The following is a 17,947-nucleotide window of genomic DNA, read 5'->3' on the forward strand; positions in this document are numbered from 1 at the left end:
TGCAAGGAACATGGATTCGAGCCCTGGTCTGGGAAGATCCCACATGCCGCAGAGCAACTAAGCCCGTGCGCCACAACTACTGAGACTGCGTGCCACAACTACTGAAGCCCGTGTGCCTAGAGCCCGAGCTCCGCAGTAAGAGAAGCCACACAATGAGAAGCCTGCGCACTGCAATGAAAGATTAGCCCCTGCACGCCGCAACTAGAGAAAGCCCTCACACAGCAACGAAGATCCAACACAGCCAAAAATAAATAAATAAATTTACCAAAAAAATAAGAAATAAAAATAATCAAAAGGAAGACTAAAATTCGAATCCCTCTCTTGTCTTGAAAGGGAGAGAGGTGTAAAACCACAGTGCAGCCTTCTCTGTTGTCTGAACCCCTGAGGCCAACGCACAAGGGCTGAGGGTAGGCTATGGAGATAATTAACAGAGCTACTTCTGGGCCTGTGACGTCAAGAGCTGACCCCAGGAAGACACAGATGAATGTGGCCAGATCATTCCAGAGGTGCATGGAAGGAATCCCTGGTATGAACAGGGAGATAAAAATACTGGAAAAAATACTGGATAAAAAAATACTGGAAAGACCCCCACGTCTGACATGGGGAGGGCGGTCAGGATTCTTGAGAATTCCCAGAGGACATTTTAGTGTTTGAGCACTTTTGCCAAACCACCAGTTCGGCCCCACTGAACATTTGTGTTAGATGTGAGCACGCATCCTTCTTTCTCCCCTAGTGGCTGACGTTGTGAGTAGAGTAGAAGGACCACGGCTAGAAGAACCTCCCATATATTTTCCTGACTCTCCCCAAAGTCACAGGAATAGGCCCTGAGTGGCCCCGGGGGCTGCTGTCAACTACTTGAAGCTGAGTCTATATTTTGTGTGGCTTATGACAGTCCTGCTGGGATTCTGGGTGCTGAAAGAGGCCCTGTGACAGAGCTGCCCCCTGCTCTGAAATTGCTTGGTCTGATCAGCATGTCTCACAAGGCTAGAAAAAAAATTCCCCCTAAGTCATCAGATAAATTATTAGCTCTCTCATATAGACATTTCTCAAACTGGGGGCAGCTCTGGTTTATGCCTCTGGTTTATTTCCTGACATAATTAAACATATCCTGGTTTGGATGATAAATGATACACTCTCCGGCGAGTGCCATCCTATCTCACTGTGCAGTTAATGTGTTTAGCTGAACCCAGAGTTCCCTTATGCCTGGAACTTCCCTTTTGCTCTGCCTGCAAAAGAGTCATCCTCATGGATTCCATATTTAGAGAGGATGACTCAAACCTCAGTCCTGCCTTGGAGAGGTGTTCCTCCAGAGGGGCCCAGAGAGAGCTGCACTGTGACTGGCAAGAAACTGACTTGTTCTTCTGTTTAGACACGCAGGAGAGGGAGACTTATTCATTTGTCTCAGCTGTTGCCCTGAGTCCTGAGGGCCTGGTCTCATTACTTAGAGGAAGTGTGTGAGTCTTGCTCAAGCTGATTGCGGTTACTCTTATGTGTGCTGGGGAGAGGACTGTCCCCACCATCCTAGTCCTCTCAGGAGCCTCCTAGAAGGCTGACTCTCAAGCCTTGATTCTTTCATCCTAATTATACACAGAGTCTAACAAGATGTCAGAAGTACGTAGCAGTTGAATAAGAAATAAATGCAATTACAAGAGCCTAAGAATTATTTCAATCTCGCAGCTATGCCCCAAGACTTTCTGGATTTTATTGAGCAGACCAAACTTTGTTCAGCAGCCAGAAATGCTGCTTGCAATTTACCAAATCCAAGGCACTATTTTCCTCTCTGAGGTTATTTATAATTTTTTTGTTACTTTATTAGGAAAGTTTTTTTTATAAAGCAGAGTCTTATAAAGCCATGTTTATAAGGAACTTTATAAAGGTAATGATTACCGAAATTAAGATGAGTAATTATGACCTATAATCAACTTAGAAAAACGGTTTGCTTTCATGACGCAGCAGCAGTTATTGTCATCTTCCTTCTCTAGTCTTCAGGCTTGCAATTAATTGGCCTTTGGTGGAAGGAAGAGGCAATTTAGCTTAAAACAATTCCCTGGATTGATTATACTTACATTTCTAGACAGAATCTTGAAGAATGTGTTTGTGTGAATATCCGTATTTAGGAGTATAGGCATCCATTTCAGTGATCAGTATGACTACAACAATGGTAAAAAATGGTGTTAACACACCTAAACAATTTAGTATAACAAATATATTTTTGGATTTTTAAAAACCTCTTCTTTATCTTCTTCCAACAAAAGTTTCTAGCTTTGATCAAAGATAAAAGCTATACTTTTTGCCTCCTCAGCTTACTTAGTAAGTGAAACTTAGGGATTACCTTGTGTCCTGTGAGAGTCAGCCTGTCTTTCAATCACCTAGCAAGCTACCCAGCCAGGCAAATCCCACCACTCACTTCGGTGGTCCGCAGACAACTTTTTTTTAACATCTTTATTGGAGTATAATTTCTTTACAATGGTGTATTAATTTCTGCTGTGTCACAAAGTGAATCAGCTATATGTATACACATATCCCCATATCCCCTCCCCCTTGCTTCTCCCCCCCACCCTCCCTATCCCACCCCTCTAGGTGGTCACAAAGCACTGAGCTGATCTCCCTCTCGGCTGCTTCCCACTAGCTATTTTACATTGGTAGTGTATATATGTCAGTGTTACTCTCTCACTTAGTCCCACCTTACCCTTCCCCCTCCCCATGTCCTCAGGTCCATTCTCCACGTCTGTGTCTTTATTCTGTCCTGCCCCTAGGTTCCTCAGAACCATTTTTTTTTAAGATTCCATATATATGTGTTAGCATACGGTATTTGTTTTTTCTCTTTCTGACTTACTTCACTCTGTATGACAGACTCTAGGTCCATCCACCTCACTACAAATAACTCAATTTTGTCTCTCTTTATGGCTGAGTAATATTCCATTGTATATATTTGCCACATCTTCTTTACCCATTCATCTATCGATGGACACTTAGGTTGCTTCCCCATCCTGGCTATTGTAAATAGAGCTGCAATGAACATTGTGGTACATGACTCTTTTTTAATTATGGTTTTCTCAGGGTATATGCCCAGTAGTGGGATTGCTGGGTCGTATGGTAGTTCTATTTTTAGTTTTTTAAGGAACCTCCATACTGTTCTCCAGAGTGGTTGTATACATTTACATTCCCACCAACAGTGCAAGAGGGTTCCCTTTTCTCCACACCCTCTCCAGCATTTATTGTTTGTAGACTTCTTCATGATGGCCACTCTGACCGGTGTGAGGTGATACCTCACTGTAGTTTTGATTTGCATTTCTCTAATGATGAGTGATGTGGAGCATCCATTCATGTGTTTGTTGGCAATCTGTATATCTTCTTTGGAGAAATGTCTATTTAGGTCTTCTGCCCATTTTTGGATAGGGTTTTTTGTTTCCTTGATATTGAGCTGCATGAATTGCTTGTATATTTTGGAGATTAATCCTTTGTCCGTTGATTCGTATGCAAATATTTTCTCCCATTCTGAGGGTTGTCTTTTCGTCTTGTTTATGGTTCCCTTTGCTGTGCAAAAGCTTTTAAGTTTCATTAGGTCCCATTTGTTTATTTTTGTTTTTATTTCCCTTTCTCTAGGAGGTGGGTCAAAAAGGGTCTTGCTGTGATTTATGTCATAGAGTGTTCTGCCTGTGTTTTCCTCTAAGAGTTTGATAGTGTCTGGCCTTACATTTAGGTCTTTAATCCATTTTGAGTTTATTTTTGTGTATGGTGTTAGGGAGTGTTCTAATTTCATTCTTTTACATGCAGCTGTCCAGTTTTCCCAGCACCACTTATTGAAGAGGCTGTCTTTTCTCCATTGTATGTTCTTGCCTCTCTAATCAAAGATAAGGTGACCATAGGTGCTTGGGTTTATCTCTGGGCTTTCTATCCTGTTCCATTGATCTCTATTTCTGTTTTTGTGCCAGTACCATACTGTCTTGATTACTGTAGCTTTGTAGTAGAGTCTGAAGTCAGGGAGCCTGATTCCTCCAGCTCCATTTTTCTTTCTCAAGATTGCTTTGGCTATTTAGGGTCTTTTGTGTTTCCATACAAATTGTGAAATTTTTTGCTCTAGTTCTGTGAAAAATGCCATTGGTAGTTTGATAGGGATTGCATTGAATCTGTAGATTGCTTTGGGTAGTAGAGTCATTTTCACAATGTTGATTCTTCCAGTCCAGGAACATGGTATATCTCTCCATCTGTTGGTATCATCTTTAATTCTTTCATCAGTGTCTTATAGTTTTTTGCACACAGGTGTTTTGTCTCCTTAGGTAGGTTTATTCCTAGGTATTTTATTCTTTTTGTTGCAATGGTAAATGGGAGTGTTTCCTTAGTTTCTCTTTCAGATTTTTCATCATTAGTGTGTAGGAATGCAAGAGATTTCTGTGCATTAATTTTGTATCCTGCTACTTTACCAAATTCATTGATTAGCTCTATTAGTTTTCTGGTAGCATCTTTAGGATTCTCTGTGTATAGTATCATGTCATCTGCAAACAGTTTTACTTCTTTTCCAATTTGGATTCCTTTCATTTCTTTTTCTTCTCTGATGGCTGTGGCTAAAACTTCCAAAACTTTGTTGAACAGTAGTAGTGAGAGTGAGCAACCTTGTCTTGTTCTTGGTCTTAGTGGAAACGGTTTCAGTTTTTCACCATTGAGAACGATGTTGGCTGTGGGTTTGTCATATATGGCCTTTATTATGTTGAGGAAAGTTCCCTCTATGTCTACTTTCTGGAGGGCTTTTATCATAAATGAGGGTTGAATTTTGTCAAAAGCTTTTTCTGCATCTATTGAGATGATTGTAGGGTTTTTCTCCTTCAATTTGTTAATATGGTGTATCACATTGATTGATTTGCATATATTGAAGAATCCTTGCATTCCTGGGATAAACCCCACTTGATCATGGGGTATGATCCTTTTAATGTGCTGTTGAATTCTGTTTGCTAGTATTTTATTGAGGATTTTTGCATCTATGTTCATCAGTGATATTGGCCTGTAGTTTTCTTTTTTTGTGACATCTTTGTCTGGTTTTGGTATCAGGGTGATGATAGCCTCGTAGAATGAGTTTGGGAGTGTTTCTTCCTCTGCTATATTTTGGAAGAGTTTGAAAAGGATAGGCTTTAGCTCTTCTCTAAATGTTTGATAGAATTCGCCTGTGAAGCCACCTGGTCCTGGACTTTGGTTTGTTGGAAGATTTTTAATCACAGTTTCAATTTCAGTGCTTGTGATTGGTCTGTTTTTATTTTCTATTTTTTCCTGGTTCAGTCTTGGAAGGTTGTGTTTTTCTAAGAATTTGTCCATTTCTTCCAGGTTGTCCATTTTATTGGCATATAGTTGCTTGTAGTAATCTCTCATGATCCTTTGTATTTCTTCAGTGTCAGCTGTTACTTCTCCTTTTTCACTTCTAGTTCTATTGATTTGAGTCTTCACCCTTTTATCTTGATGAGTCTGGCTAATGGTTTATCAATTTTGTTTATCTTTTCAAAGAACCAGCTTTTAGTTTTATTGATCTCTGCTATCATTTCCTTCATTTCTTTTTCATTTATTTCTGATCTGATCATTATGATTTCTTTCCTTCTGCTAACTTTGGGTTTTTTTTTGTTCTTCTTTCTCTTATTGCTTTAGGTGTTAGGTTAGGTTGTTTATTTGAGATTTTTCTTGTTTCTTGAGGTAGGATTGTATTGCTATAAACTTCCCTGTTAGAAATGCTTTTGCTGCATCCAATAGGTTTTGGGTTGTCGTTTTTTTGTTGTCATTTGTTTCTAGGTATTTTTTGATTTCCTCTTTGATTTCTTCAGTGCTCTCTTGGTTATTTAGTAGCGTATTGTTTAACCTCCATGTGTTTGTATTTTTTTACAGTTTTTTTTCCCTGTAATTGATATCTAGTCTCATAGCGTTGTGGTCAGAAAAGATACTTGATACAATTTCAGTTTTCTTAAATTTGCCAAGGCTTGATTTGTGACCCAAGATATGATCTATCCTGGAGAATGTTCCATGAGCACTTGAGAAGAAAGTGTATTCTGTTGTTTTTGGATGGAATGTCCTATAAATATCAATTAAGTCCAGCTTGTTTAATGTGTTATTTAAAGCTTGTGTTTCCTTATTTTAATTTTGGAAGATCTGTCCATTGGTGAAAGTGGGGTGTTAAAGTTCCCTACTATTACCGTGTTACTATCCATTTCCCCTTTTATGGCTGTTAGCATTTGCCTTATGTATTGAGGTGCTCCTATGTTGGGTGCATAAATATTTATAATTGTTATATCTTCTTCTTGGATTGATCCCTTGATCATTATGTAGTGTCCTTTGTCTCTTGTAACATTATTTTAAAGTGTATTTTGTCTGATATGAGAATTGCTGCTCCAGCTTTCTTTTGATTTCCATTTGCATGGAATATCTTTTTCCATCCCCTCACTTTCAGTCTGTACGTGTCCCTAGGTCTGAAGTGGGTCCCTTGTAGGCAGCATATATATGGGTCTTGTTCTTGTATCCATTCAGCCAGTCTATGTCTTTTGGTTGGAGCATTTAATCCATTTACATTTAAGGTAATTATCGATATGTATGTTCCTATTCCCATTTTCTTAATTGTTTTTGGTTTGTTATTGTAGGTCTTTTCCTTCTCTTATGTTTCCTGCCTAGAGAAGTTCCTTTAGCATTTGTTGTAAAGCTGGTTTGGTGGTGCTGAATTCTCTTAGCTTTTGCTTGTCTGTAAAGGTTTTAATTCCTCTGTCAAATTTGAACGAGATCCTTGCTGGGTAGAGTACTTTTGATTATAAGTTTTTCCCTTTCATCACTTTAAATATGTCCTGCCACACGCTTCTGGCTTGCAGAGTTTCTGCTGAAAGATTAGCTGTTAACCTTATGGGGATTCCCTTGTATGTTATTTGTTGCTTTTCCCTTGCTGCTTTTAATATTTTTTTCTTTGTATTTAATTTTTGATAGCTTAATTAATAGGTTTCTTGGTGTGTTTCTCCTTGCATTTATCCTGTATGGGACTTTCTGTGCTTCCTGGACTTGATTGACTATTCCCTTTCCCATATTAGGGAAGTTTTCAACTATAATCTCTTCAAATATTTTCTCAGTCCCTCTCTTTTTCTCTCCTTCTTCTGGGACCCTTATAATTCGAATGTTGGTGCATTTAGTGTTGTCCTAGAGGTCTCTGAGACTGTCCTCAATTCTTTCCATTCTTTTTTCTTTATTCTGCTCTGTGGTAGTTATTTCCACTGTTTTATCTTTCAGGTCACTTATCCTTTCTTCTGCCTCAGTTATTCTGCTATTGATTCCTTCTAGAGAATTTTTAATTTCATGTATTGTGCTGTTCATCATTGTTTGTTTGCTCTTTAGTTCTTCTACATCCTTGTTAAACATTTCTTGTATTTTCTCCATTCCATTTCCAAGATTTTGGATCATCTTTACTGTCGTTATTCTGAATTCTTTTTCAGGTAAACTGCCTATTTTCTCTTCATTTGTTCCATCTGGTGGGTTTTTACCTTGCTCTTTCATCTGCTGTGTATTTCTGTCTTCTCATTTTGCTTAACTTACTGTGTTTCTGGTCTCATTTCATGGGCTGCAGGTTCATAGTTCCCATTGTTTTTGGTGTCTGCCCCCAGTGGGTAAGGTTGGTGCAGTGTTTGTGTAGGCTTCCTGGTGGAGGGGACTGGTGCCTGTGGTCTGATGGATGAGGCTGGATCTTGTCTTTCTGATGGGCAGGACTGCGTCTGGTGGTGTGTTTTAGGGTGTCTGTGAACTTATTATGATTTTAGGCAGCTTCTCTGCTAATGGGTGTGGTTGTGTTCCTGTCTTGCTAGTTGTTTGGCATGGGGTGTCCAGCACTGAAGCTTGCTGGTCATTGAGTGGAGTTCGGTCTTAGCGTTGAGATGGAGATCTTTGGGAGAGCTCTCGCCGATTGACATTATGAGGGGCCGGGAGGTCTCTTGTGGACCAATGTCCTGAACTCAGCTCCCCAACCTCAGAGTCTCAGGCCTGACACCTGGCCAGAGCACCAAGACCCTGTCAGCAGCACAGCCAGGTATGTGGGGAGTTTCTTTCCTTTTGGGAAGTCTGAGGTCTTCTGCCAGTATTCAGTAGGTGTTCTGTAGGAGTTGTTCCACATGTAGATGTATTTTTTATGTATTTGTGGGGAGAAAGGTGATCTCCACGTCTTACTCTCTGCCATCTTCAGATGGATGAATCTCATTCAAAGATTCAAGGCTTACAACTTTACATCCTCCAAATCCAGCAAAAGTCACTTTCAATGGAAACCTACTGCACAGTTGCTTAGGATTATTTTCTGTTGTCTGAAACTCTTCTTGTGCAAGTCTTCTGGGACTGCTGCACAGAGCCTACTTCCATCTCAGCAGAAAGCCCATTCTAGACTCTCTCATGACTCACATCTCAGGCCTCTGACTTCTCAACCATCTCTGCCCTCCAAGTCCTTCTCTACAGACCTCACGTCGGCCAGGCACTCCCCAGAACTAAATAAGGGACAAGGCTCAGCTTGAGGGCCAACAGCCTAGTTGACCAGCTGCCTGGACCGTGGGGAGGAGGGAAGAGGCAGTATCGACAGCAGCTCCACTCCATACCACTCCCCCAGACATCTTATGGAAGCCTCTCATTTATTTAAGGCAGAGTCTCTGGTAGATTGCAAAAATGGCCACAAATTCCTGCACTGCCTATATCCACAAGCTTGCAATATCACTTCATAGCTCCTCCCATTAAGAACTAGAATCTTTCCCTACTCCTAGCATCTGGGCTAGACTATGGGACTTGCTTTGGCCAAAGACACAGTAGCATAGCAAAAATGACACAAGCAGAGACTTGCAAGACACCTGTGCATTAGGCCTTGCCATCTTGCTGCTCTTGGGGATTTGAGCTGCCATGTGAAGCCTGGGCTACCCTTCTAGGAGATAGGAGACAAATAGCTCAGTCAATTTGGTCATCCCAGCAGCTAGTTGACTCCCAGGAGCACAAGCACCCAGTTGACTGGCTGTTGCTTTTGTTTGTGTGAGTGAACCCCACTCAGATCAACAGATGAACCACCCAACTGAGCTCAACCCCTATTGCTGACCCTCAGGATTGTGAGCTAAATAACATTGGTGTTCTAGGCCACTCAGTTGCGGGTGGTTTGTTACACAGCAAATGCAAATTATACAGCTCTTAACTGGTTTGAAATCTCTTGCAGGGAGAGCCAAACTAAAGAGGGAGAAGTTCACTTATTAGGCAAATGCTATGTGTCAGACTCAATGCTTCATATACAGTATTTCATTTAAACCTACAAAGTAGGTATTAACAATTTCCATTTAAAAATAGATAAACTGTGACCGAGGGAGATGATTAACTTGCCTAACCTTGTAAGTGGTAGAATAAGGATTCCAAACCAGGTCTGTTTGTCCTGTCTAATTTGGCTTTGCCTAGAAACAGACCTTGAATTAAGGATTCAAGTACAATTCGTTTACTTGGGATGTGAAGAACAAGTGAGAAAATGAGAGGAAGACAGACAATGCAGGGAACTTAATTAGTAAGTTACTAGTGTGGGCAACTGGCCTTTCTTCATTCTGTGTAGTACATGTCTCAGCTATTCCCACCGAAGGGGCAAGGGAGCTGGAGTATTTATGCACCAACTCCTGTAGTCATTGGTTGAAGGTAGCCAGGGGGTGGTGTGCCTGTGTGGGGCATTAGTTATCCAGCACTGCATAGACATGGGGACCTTGCTGTGGCAGTCATAAGAATCACCTGAGCAGTGACACAAGCTGCTTACACAAGCTGCTAGCTGGAATTCTTGATGTGTGCTGAAGTGCTGGGTCCAAAGGTATATGGACTGGTCACTGAATGGATCTGCTACAGCCTCCCAAGATTAGCCTCTTTTTGTTTCACTTGTTACCATTTCTTCATCTGCCATAAAATTATTCTGCTATAAGAGTAGAGACAGGTAAAGAAAAGGGGTACAGAAAGAGACACAGAGAAAGATAATTGCTACCTAAAATATCTAGTGGTTTAAGGTCAGCAAATTGCTTTTTGGCAAAAGTTGGAATCTTTGTGCTCTGAGCAAGGTGGCTGAAAGCTAGTCAACCATGTGAAGGGGAGATGAGCCCCCAAAATATGCCTCCTTGGCATAAGGATTATCTTGAGCTGACACAGGAGACACAGACACAGGAGAAATTCTGAAAACCCGAGTAAAAGTTACCCTTTTGTAAAAGACATTTACATTATAAGGGAAACCTCCATTTGTAAGGGTGTCCTCTCTGTACAAAAAGAGAAGGATGACTAAAACAACATGAAACTTTTCAATGGAGAAGGTACCTATTGAAGACAAATCTGCATGACCACCTTACCCTTATCTCCTGTGCTTTTCCTGGTCACCTCCCATAACTGCGCCTCTCTTTGTCTTTAGCTGGACATGGTATTTAAGATGGTAGCTTGGGCCATTTCAGGGAGTTATTCAGTACTCCGTTTTGCTGGGTCTCTCCTATGTGTACAGGAGGAATACATATTAAACTTTTTCCTCCTGTTATTCTGTATTACAGGGGTGTCTCAGCCAAGAACCTAGAAGGCAGAGGGAAAATTATGTTTCCTCCCCTACATTTATAACATTAATAATGAGGAATAGCAAACAACCAGCAAAAGAAAAACTTGTATTTCCTGCTCTCCTTCACTACTTAACTTTCAGGCAGGCAACACTTTAAATATGCTTGATACCAGTAGCTTGTTTACTTATTTGTTCCTCTATCATATCATTTAGGCAACTGGAGGCTCACTATGAGTTAGCACTACCGGGTACTGAGTTACTCCCCTGAACCCAACACACACGGTTATCTGTAATTTCGGAAGAAGGCAAATGCAGTATCATTTCACATATAAGTGGGATCCTTGTTGGATTAGTCTGCTCGGGCTGCCATAACAAGATACCATACTAGGTAGCTTAAATGACAGAGATTTATTTTCTCACATTTCTGGAGGCTGGCAGTCCATGATCCATGTGTTGGCAGGTTCGTTTTCTCCCGAGGCCTCTCTCCTTGCCTTGCTGACAGCAGCATTCTCGCTGTGTCCTTATACAGCCTTTTCTCTTATTTACATGCATCCCTGGTGTTTCTTCCTCTTCTTGAAAGGGCCCAATCCGATTGGCCTCACTGTATCTTTATCACTTCTTTGAAAGGCCCTCTCTCCAAATACAGTCACATGGATTAGAAGCCACCCATATGACCTCACCTAATGACCTGTTTAAAGATCCTATTTCCAAATACAGTTACATTCTAAGTTAATAGGGGTTGGGACTCCAATATATGCATATTGTGGAGGACACAAGTCAGCCCATCCTACTTGTACATAAATCCGCTTTTATTGGGAAGTCTCCAATACATCAGTTTAAGTACTTACTTCATTTACTCATTTATTCAATAGATCTTCCATATCAGAATACTATGCTCCTCTTTTCATTCCATCTTCCGTAGCAATAAAAAAGTGCTAATGATAGATATTGTGTTAAAGTGCTACCACTTCTGTGGTACTCAGAGAATTGTAGAGAGATTCAGCCTTAGGGGGAAAAGTGAATAAAAATTCCAGCTTCTGTGACGGTTGGGAAAGGAAAATATTTTGTCAGGAGAATAAGTCAAAGCCCCCCAGATGACATCATATATGAGAGAATTCACACCACTCGTCTGGACCAGACACCACACCTTGGTTTTCCATACTCTGGAAAACTGAATAAAGGAAAAGGAGTTTATATTACAACCCAAATAACCAGCTGTATTCCAGAGGCATTTTCTGATTAAAGTTTGTTGATTACTGGTTGCTGCGTGTTAACCAGCGATGTTATTGTTGAAGTTCCCATGGATAACCTTGAACTTCAGAGCTTCTAGACAATTCCTTATTCATTAACCTTTGGTTTTCGTAGTCTTGGTCAGGGCCTGTCTAGGCTTATTGAGGAAGGAGGTAGGAGTCTTGTCCCTGGAGTACTCAGGGCTGTTATGGTTGGCATTGATTTTCTTAAACAAGGAGCATTAGAAGGGCAGTAGGCAGTCACGAAGTGTCAACTTGAGCTGTTAAACATGTTTCTTTTTTGTAAAATTAAAATTCCAAGCTAAAGATGCCTTATCTTTAAGCACTCATTAAATGCAAAGTAAGATCAGAATTTTGTGAAAATCTTGCCATAGAAAGAGACTATTGCCCTCAATTCTACCTTAACTAATTACAATGGAAAACTATAGAGTGTGTTTTGGGGTACAACATGCACACTCTTAATTAAGGATTTCCTCTATGTGCCTGTTATTCTACCTGAAATCTGTTATGCTTGAGATACGCCTTCAGGTTAAGGCACTACAGGGATACGAATGGGAGGCGTCACATGGTGACCAAAACCCATCAGCTCTTGGTGCAACTTACTCTATTACATTTGCTTTGGAATGAAGTTCTGAGGAAATGAGACATGGAACAGGTAAGTTTTGATGAGAGGGGAGTCGGAAGAATGGGTTACTATATAGGAAGACAGACTTACAACGATCATCAGGGTGGGTTTAGCTGGCATCTAATGTCTGAGACCAGGTTATAACAGGAGAGGGAGTTAGCAATGGAAGGAAATTATAAATTAATCTCTGGTCACTTCACAATTGTGTTTGGCTGGGTATGTCTAAGACTCCTTTCCCAGGTAAAGATGAAGGTCAAAGTGGAGGTGTTCTTCACTCATCCTGAGCTTCATCCTCAATCATCTCGAGGCATTGCCTGCCTCCAGAAATTCACCCTAATAAATGGGTGGTTGGTGACAGCTTCTATTCTGTCCAAATGATCTCTTCAGACTTTTCCTTGCATCTCTACTCAAGTGTAAGAAATGTCTTCATCTGTTTGCAACTTTCCAACATAATCAGCATCAGAACATATTAGATAGCCAGTGATGAATGTGTGTCTCAAAGTAAGAATTTTCAGAGAGAGCATCCAGCCAAATTAGTTCTCCATGGAGCAGGCAGTTATCCTCACAGTGATTTGCAAGATGCCATTGAAACGACCCTGTACCCAAACTCTCCCTTCCCCTCCCACATAGCCTCAAATCCCAGTCATTAGAGATTAGTTCCCCTAGATTAAAGATAAGGTTTCTAGGAGCTCTTTTTGAAAATTAAATCCCTGTGGGTAGGACATGAGGTAAGATGGGGAGGTGGCATTTCAGCACAAATCAATTCATCAGCCACCAACAACTCAGTTCCATAAAAGGACAAAGGCAGTGATAGATACAGAGTGCAGGTTGATGAGAAAGAAGGGATGAGTCCAGAGCATGTGGTACGCTGTTAGAGAGGAAAGGGAGAGTGCACCACAGCGGGGGCCCAGTTAGCTCAGGAGGGAGGCATCCAATCTGTGTTTTGACAAGCCTAGAAAAAAGTCAAAGAAATTGAAGAACAATCTCACTTAGTTCACAGTTTGGCTTAGGATTTTTCCTGCCCATACTAATTTAAGTAAGCTCTGACATCTACGGGCCCAAGTACTATGTTAGAAGTTTTCATGATTTTTAATAACACGCAGTGGGCACCATTCTAAATGCTTTACATGTATTAACAAACTTGATTTTCAAACAGCCCTTTGTGGTTGGTACGATTAGTTTCCCGTTTTACAGATGAGGAGACTGCAGCACAGAGAAGTAACCCAAGGTCAAGTTCACATAGATGCTAAGTGGCAGAGCTTGGAGCTGAACCCAGGCTATCCAGCTCCACAGTCATGTTCTTAACAACAACCCCATTCTATCCTTCATACATGTTATTTCTTTTAGGCATGACATTTGCTACTCCTATGGCTGTTCCCTCATTCAAAAACTGTTTATTGAAGTGGGTGCTAGAGGGTGGGGATCAACTATCCTGGTTTGCCTGCACCCTAGGCATTTCCTGGGATGCAGGACCTTTAGTGCTAAAACTGGGACAGTCCCAAGCAACCTGGAATTATACATCACCCTAAGCTAGGAGTATGATGTGAAAAAAATAAACATAGGACCTGCTCTCATAAAGCTTACAGTCTAGTGGCAAATAATTACACGTGTGGTTATAAATTTAGTTGTGTCTGAAAGAAAAGACAATGTTCTCTGAGTGCAGGTAATGGAGGAATCATGGGGATAATGAAGATGGTGACTATTGTAACAGAAGCAGAAGGGTTCCTCAGGTTTGTTAACTGTCTCTATCTCTGGGCTCAAGAAGAGAAAGATATGGGTTAATTTTTCCCATTGGAGTGATTTTTATTATTACTACATTATAAAACCAGAGAAGAGCAACCAATAATCAAGAGTTATACCTCTAATGCCTCATTTATCCCAAGGATACATTCTTATTACATACTTTTTAAACCCGATGTGTTGCATTTTAAATAATTATTCACCACACATGTGTATTTTTTAATCCTGCTTTTGTTTTTATAATTTACAGCTGCAGAGAGCCCCAGGAACTGTTTTTAAAGAGGATTAAGGTACTGCATCAAGAAGCCTCCAATTCTAATCAGCAAAATCCATTGTAGCGTGCAATTAAAATTAAATATCATTACATGTTTCACAAGAAGTTTAGGAGAATGTGAAGTTTAAAAAAACAGAAAGGTTAAAGGTAGCAGGAATGTCATATGTGGGTAAGAACTCCAAGGGCAAATCTCTTCTGGCTTTCTGTGATTAGAAACAAGGATGTGGATCTTCCAGAGCCTGGAGACCTACTGGGGAAGGATGGCCAGTCTACCACGACATAGTCCTCTATCAGCTTATTCATTTTCAGGACAGCACTGGTTAGTCATGTGTTACTGAGAAAAACTGAACCAGAAGGCACCTTAACTGCAGGTCAAGTGAAATTGGAGAATTAATTTTTTAAAAAGTTATGTGCTCATGTGTTAGGCCGCTCAGGCTGCCATAACAAAATGTCACAGACTAGGTGGCTTAAACAACAAGAAATTATATCTTACTGGGCTTCCCTGGTGGCGCAGTGGTTGAGAATCTGCCTGCCAAGGCAGGGGACACGGGTTCGAGCCCTGGTCTGGGAAGATCCCACATGCCGCGGAGCAACTAGGCCCGTGAGCCACAACTACTGAGCCTGCACATCTGGAGCCTGTACTCCGCAACAAGAGAGGCCGCGATAGTGAAAGGCCCGCGTACCGTGATAAAGAGTGGCCCCCGCCGCAACTAGAGAAAGCCCTCGCACAGAAACGAAGACCCAACACAGCCAAAAAATAAATAAATAAATAATTAATTAAGACCACATATTTAAAAAAGAATTATATCTTACTGTTCTGGAGACTAGAAGTCCAAGGTCAGGGAGCCAGCAGTGTCAGTGTCTGGTGAGGCTTCCCCTTTGTGTTGCAGATGGTCTTTCTTCACTGCAGGCGAGTGAGGAATGAGGGGAGAGAGAGGAAGCACGCTCTATGCTGTCTTTTATAGAGGCACTAATCCCATCGTGAAATCCCCACCCTCACGCCCTCATTTGAAACTAATTATCTCCCAAAGGCCCAGCCTCCAAATTGAGGGCTTGGGCTTCAACATATGAATTTGGGGGAACACAATTCAGCCCATAGCAGCTCGTATTTTCGTTTAGAGGCAAAATTAGAAGGAAAAGTCTTAGTTTCAAGAAATCAATAAAGAGGCAAGAGGTCTTTTCAGCTGGTTTGGAGAAGATGGTTTAAGCTCTGAATTGAAGATACAGCATATCCCTCACCTGGAGAGGGTTCTGTCACAGAAGCAGTGAAGTGTAGTAGGTGGGAGGCTGGATTCTGAGCTGGCCCACCTTGGTTTCAGCCTCTGCTGCTACTTAGCAGCCAGATTAATGGGAATCACCTTGTTTCAGGTTAATGGCAATAGTGATAGTATTTAACACCCAGTGTTGCTGGATGATTAAATGGTCAATGGAAAGTAAGGGATACAGAGAGCCTTTACAGCAAACTCGAGTGAAGGGGTCCCTACGGGGAGACTGGGAGATCCACAAGCTAGGGATCTAACCAGCTGTTGAGGCTGCACTGGACAGGGCACAGGCTCTACATTCAATCTGCTGAGATTGTGTTTTAATCAATATACAGGAAGAAAATCTGGCCTCACACTGATATGTCGTTGAAAACGAGAGAAGTATGTTCAGAGTTTTTTCAGATGATTGTGGATATTTTTCTCTGATACGATGCCAAAACTTGACAAGTTGTACTTCCTTAAAGGTTATTTGCTATGTGGAATCTGAAACCACATTAATAAACTTTCCTACTCTATTACATTAAAATCTATTGGTCTGTCTTGCACTTTGAATGGATCTTTTACACATGCATGATTTTATAACACTGTGCATTCGTGATTTGGAAAAAATTGATTCACAGAATTATATTGATCTTCCAAATATCTGGACATTTAATTATATAATATAGAAAATCATATTCATTAATATCACCACTGATTTTACCAAAATAATCTTTAAGAATTGGGACATGTCCAGCTCAGGTAGTGGATTCAAGTCTTCTGAAATTCTAATTTTTGCCTGAGAGCTCAAATGTTATTATTGGCAACAAACACTGTCAATCATTTTCCTTGAAGTGATAGATTCCCTTTGTTCATTTTTAAGAAAGTATCTGCCATGTCTGAGTAACTATAGTTTATCTCTCCATTGTTCCAAGTCAAAATGATGTTCCATGGAAAAAGCAGCTATTTCAGCTCACAACTCAAACATTTACACAAGTGCTTTTCCTTGAGACAGCATGGCACTCCTGGATGTAACAGAAGGGCTTTGTGTGTACTTGGCACCATGGCCTTCCTTTGTATTATACTAAGCAGCAGTCTCATCCACTATTGCTTTTGCAAATATCAACAGTGAAAAAGTCCTTAATATTATTAGGAATCTAGCTTTGACATTGCCGACTCTCTGAAACAGTGCCCTAATGTGTTAATGCCAAGCCTCTCCATGTGGTGAAGTGCAGTCTGATGAAAATCCTTCGGCTCCAGTCCTACCAGAGGGAGAACTGTGGAAAGCCTGGTTCTGCAGGGGGAGGACCATAGCAGGATCAGTTTGAGGTCAGAGGCGGGATTACAGACACAAGTTTCACTGCAAAGAATTCATGCTCACAAATGGCAAAAGGCAAAACCAGAAGCAGCAGGCGGCATGCAAAACATACCTAAAACTAAAACAAACAAAGCACCACTGACTAATCCACTTAGGAGAGAGAGGTATGAAAATGTCAGTAGGAGGTAGAGAAAGGTTATTACAAAGTATCTAGCAAGTAGTATTGCCAGAAATGTAATTTTTAGGGATTTTTTTCAAGCCACCCAGTTCATATCATTTTTTGGCTTAAGATCTCAAAGCCCATTATCAACATGGTTTTTCCTAGTGGGGTTAAAGGTAAGAGTACCTTCTGCTTCCTCTGGTTAATTGGCATTAGTATGCTTATTATACTTGAGTTCAGTATAACCAACATGTTCCTTTATTAATTGTCTGTAACAGAGTGATGAAATGCCAGGAATGGCTGGTGAACTTTCTTTCTTTTTTTTTTTTTCTTTTTGTGGAGAGCTGTGTTTTTATTTATTTATTATTTATTAAAAAAAATTTTTTACATCTTTATTAGAGTATAATTGCTTTACAATGGTGTGTTAGTTTCTGCTTTATAACAAAGTGAATCAGTTATACATATACATATGTTCCCATATCTCTTCCCTCTTGCATCTCCCTCCCTCTCACCCTCCCTATCCCACCCCTCTAGGTGAACTTTCTTGAGGAATAACCCCATGTCTTTTGCTCCCGGTGGTTGAAGCTTGACTCTTGCTGAATTCCCAAGAACACTGCTGTGCATAGTGAAGTAAGACCTACTGCTTCCTAAGGAGTGGGGATGGATGGTCCTTATGATTTAAAACATTTTTCACTAATGGTCTCCTTTTGGCAGCTGGGGAACACAACTGATATTCATTCTCTTGGTCTACTAGATTGCCTAGTCATTGTCAACAAGATCTAAGAGAATTAGAACTGCATTTGAGAGTTGT

General features: G+C 40.8%; 1 long non-coding RNA gene across 1 annotated transcript in view; it reads right to left on the bottom strand.

Annotated features, from left to right (window-relative positions):
- LOC309810526 overlaps window positions 1-17,947 on the bottom strand; it is an 85,455-nt gene that overhangs the window by 38,893 nt on the left and 28,615 nt on the right. The window contains exon 3 of the long non-coding RNA XR_014295012.1: window positions 15,231-15,321. This is a non-coding gene — a long non-coding RNA (uncharacterized lncRNA). The remainder of the gene's footprint in view (window positions 1-15,230; window positions 15,322-17,947) is intronic.

The sequence above is a fragment of the Mesoplodon mirus genome (genome assembly GCF_964341445.2).
Source record: "Mesoplodon mirus genome assembly, chromosome: 9".
Lineage (NCBI taxonomy): Eukaryota > Metazoa > Chordata > Mammalia > Artiodactyla > Ziphiidae > Mesoplodon > Mesoplodon mirus.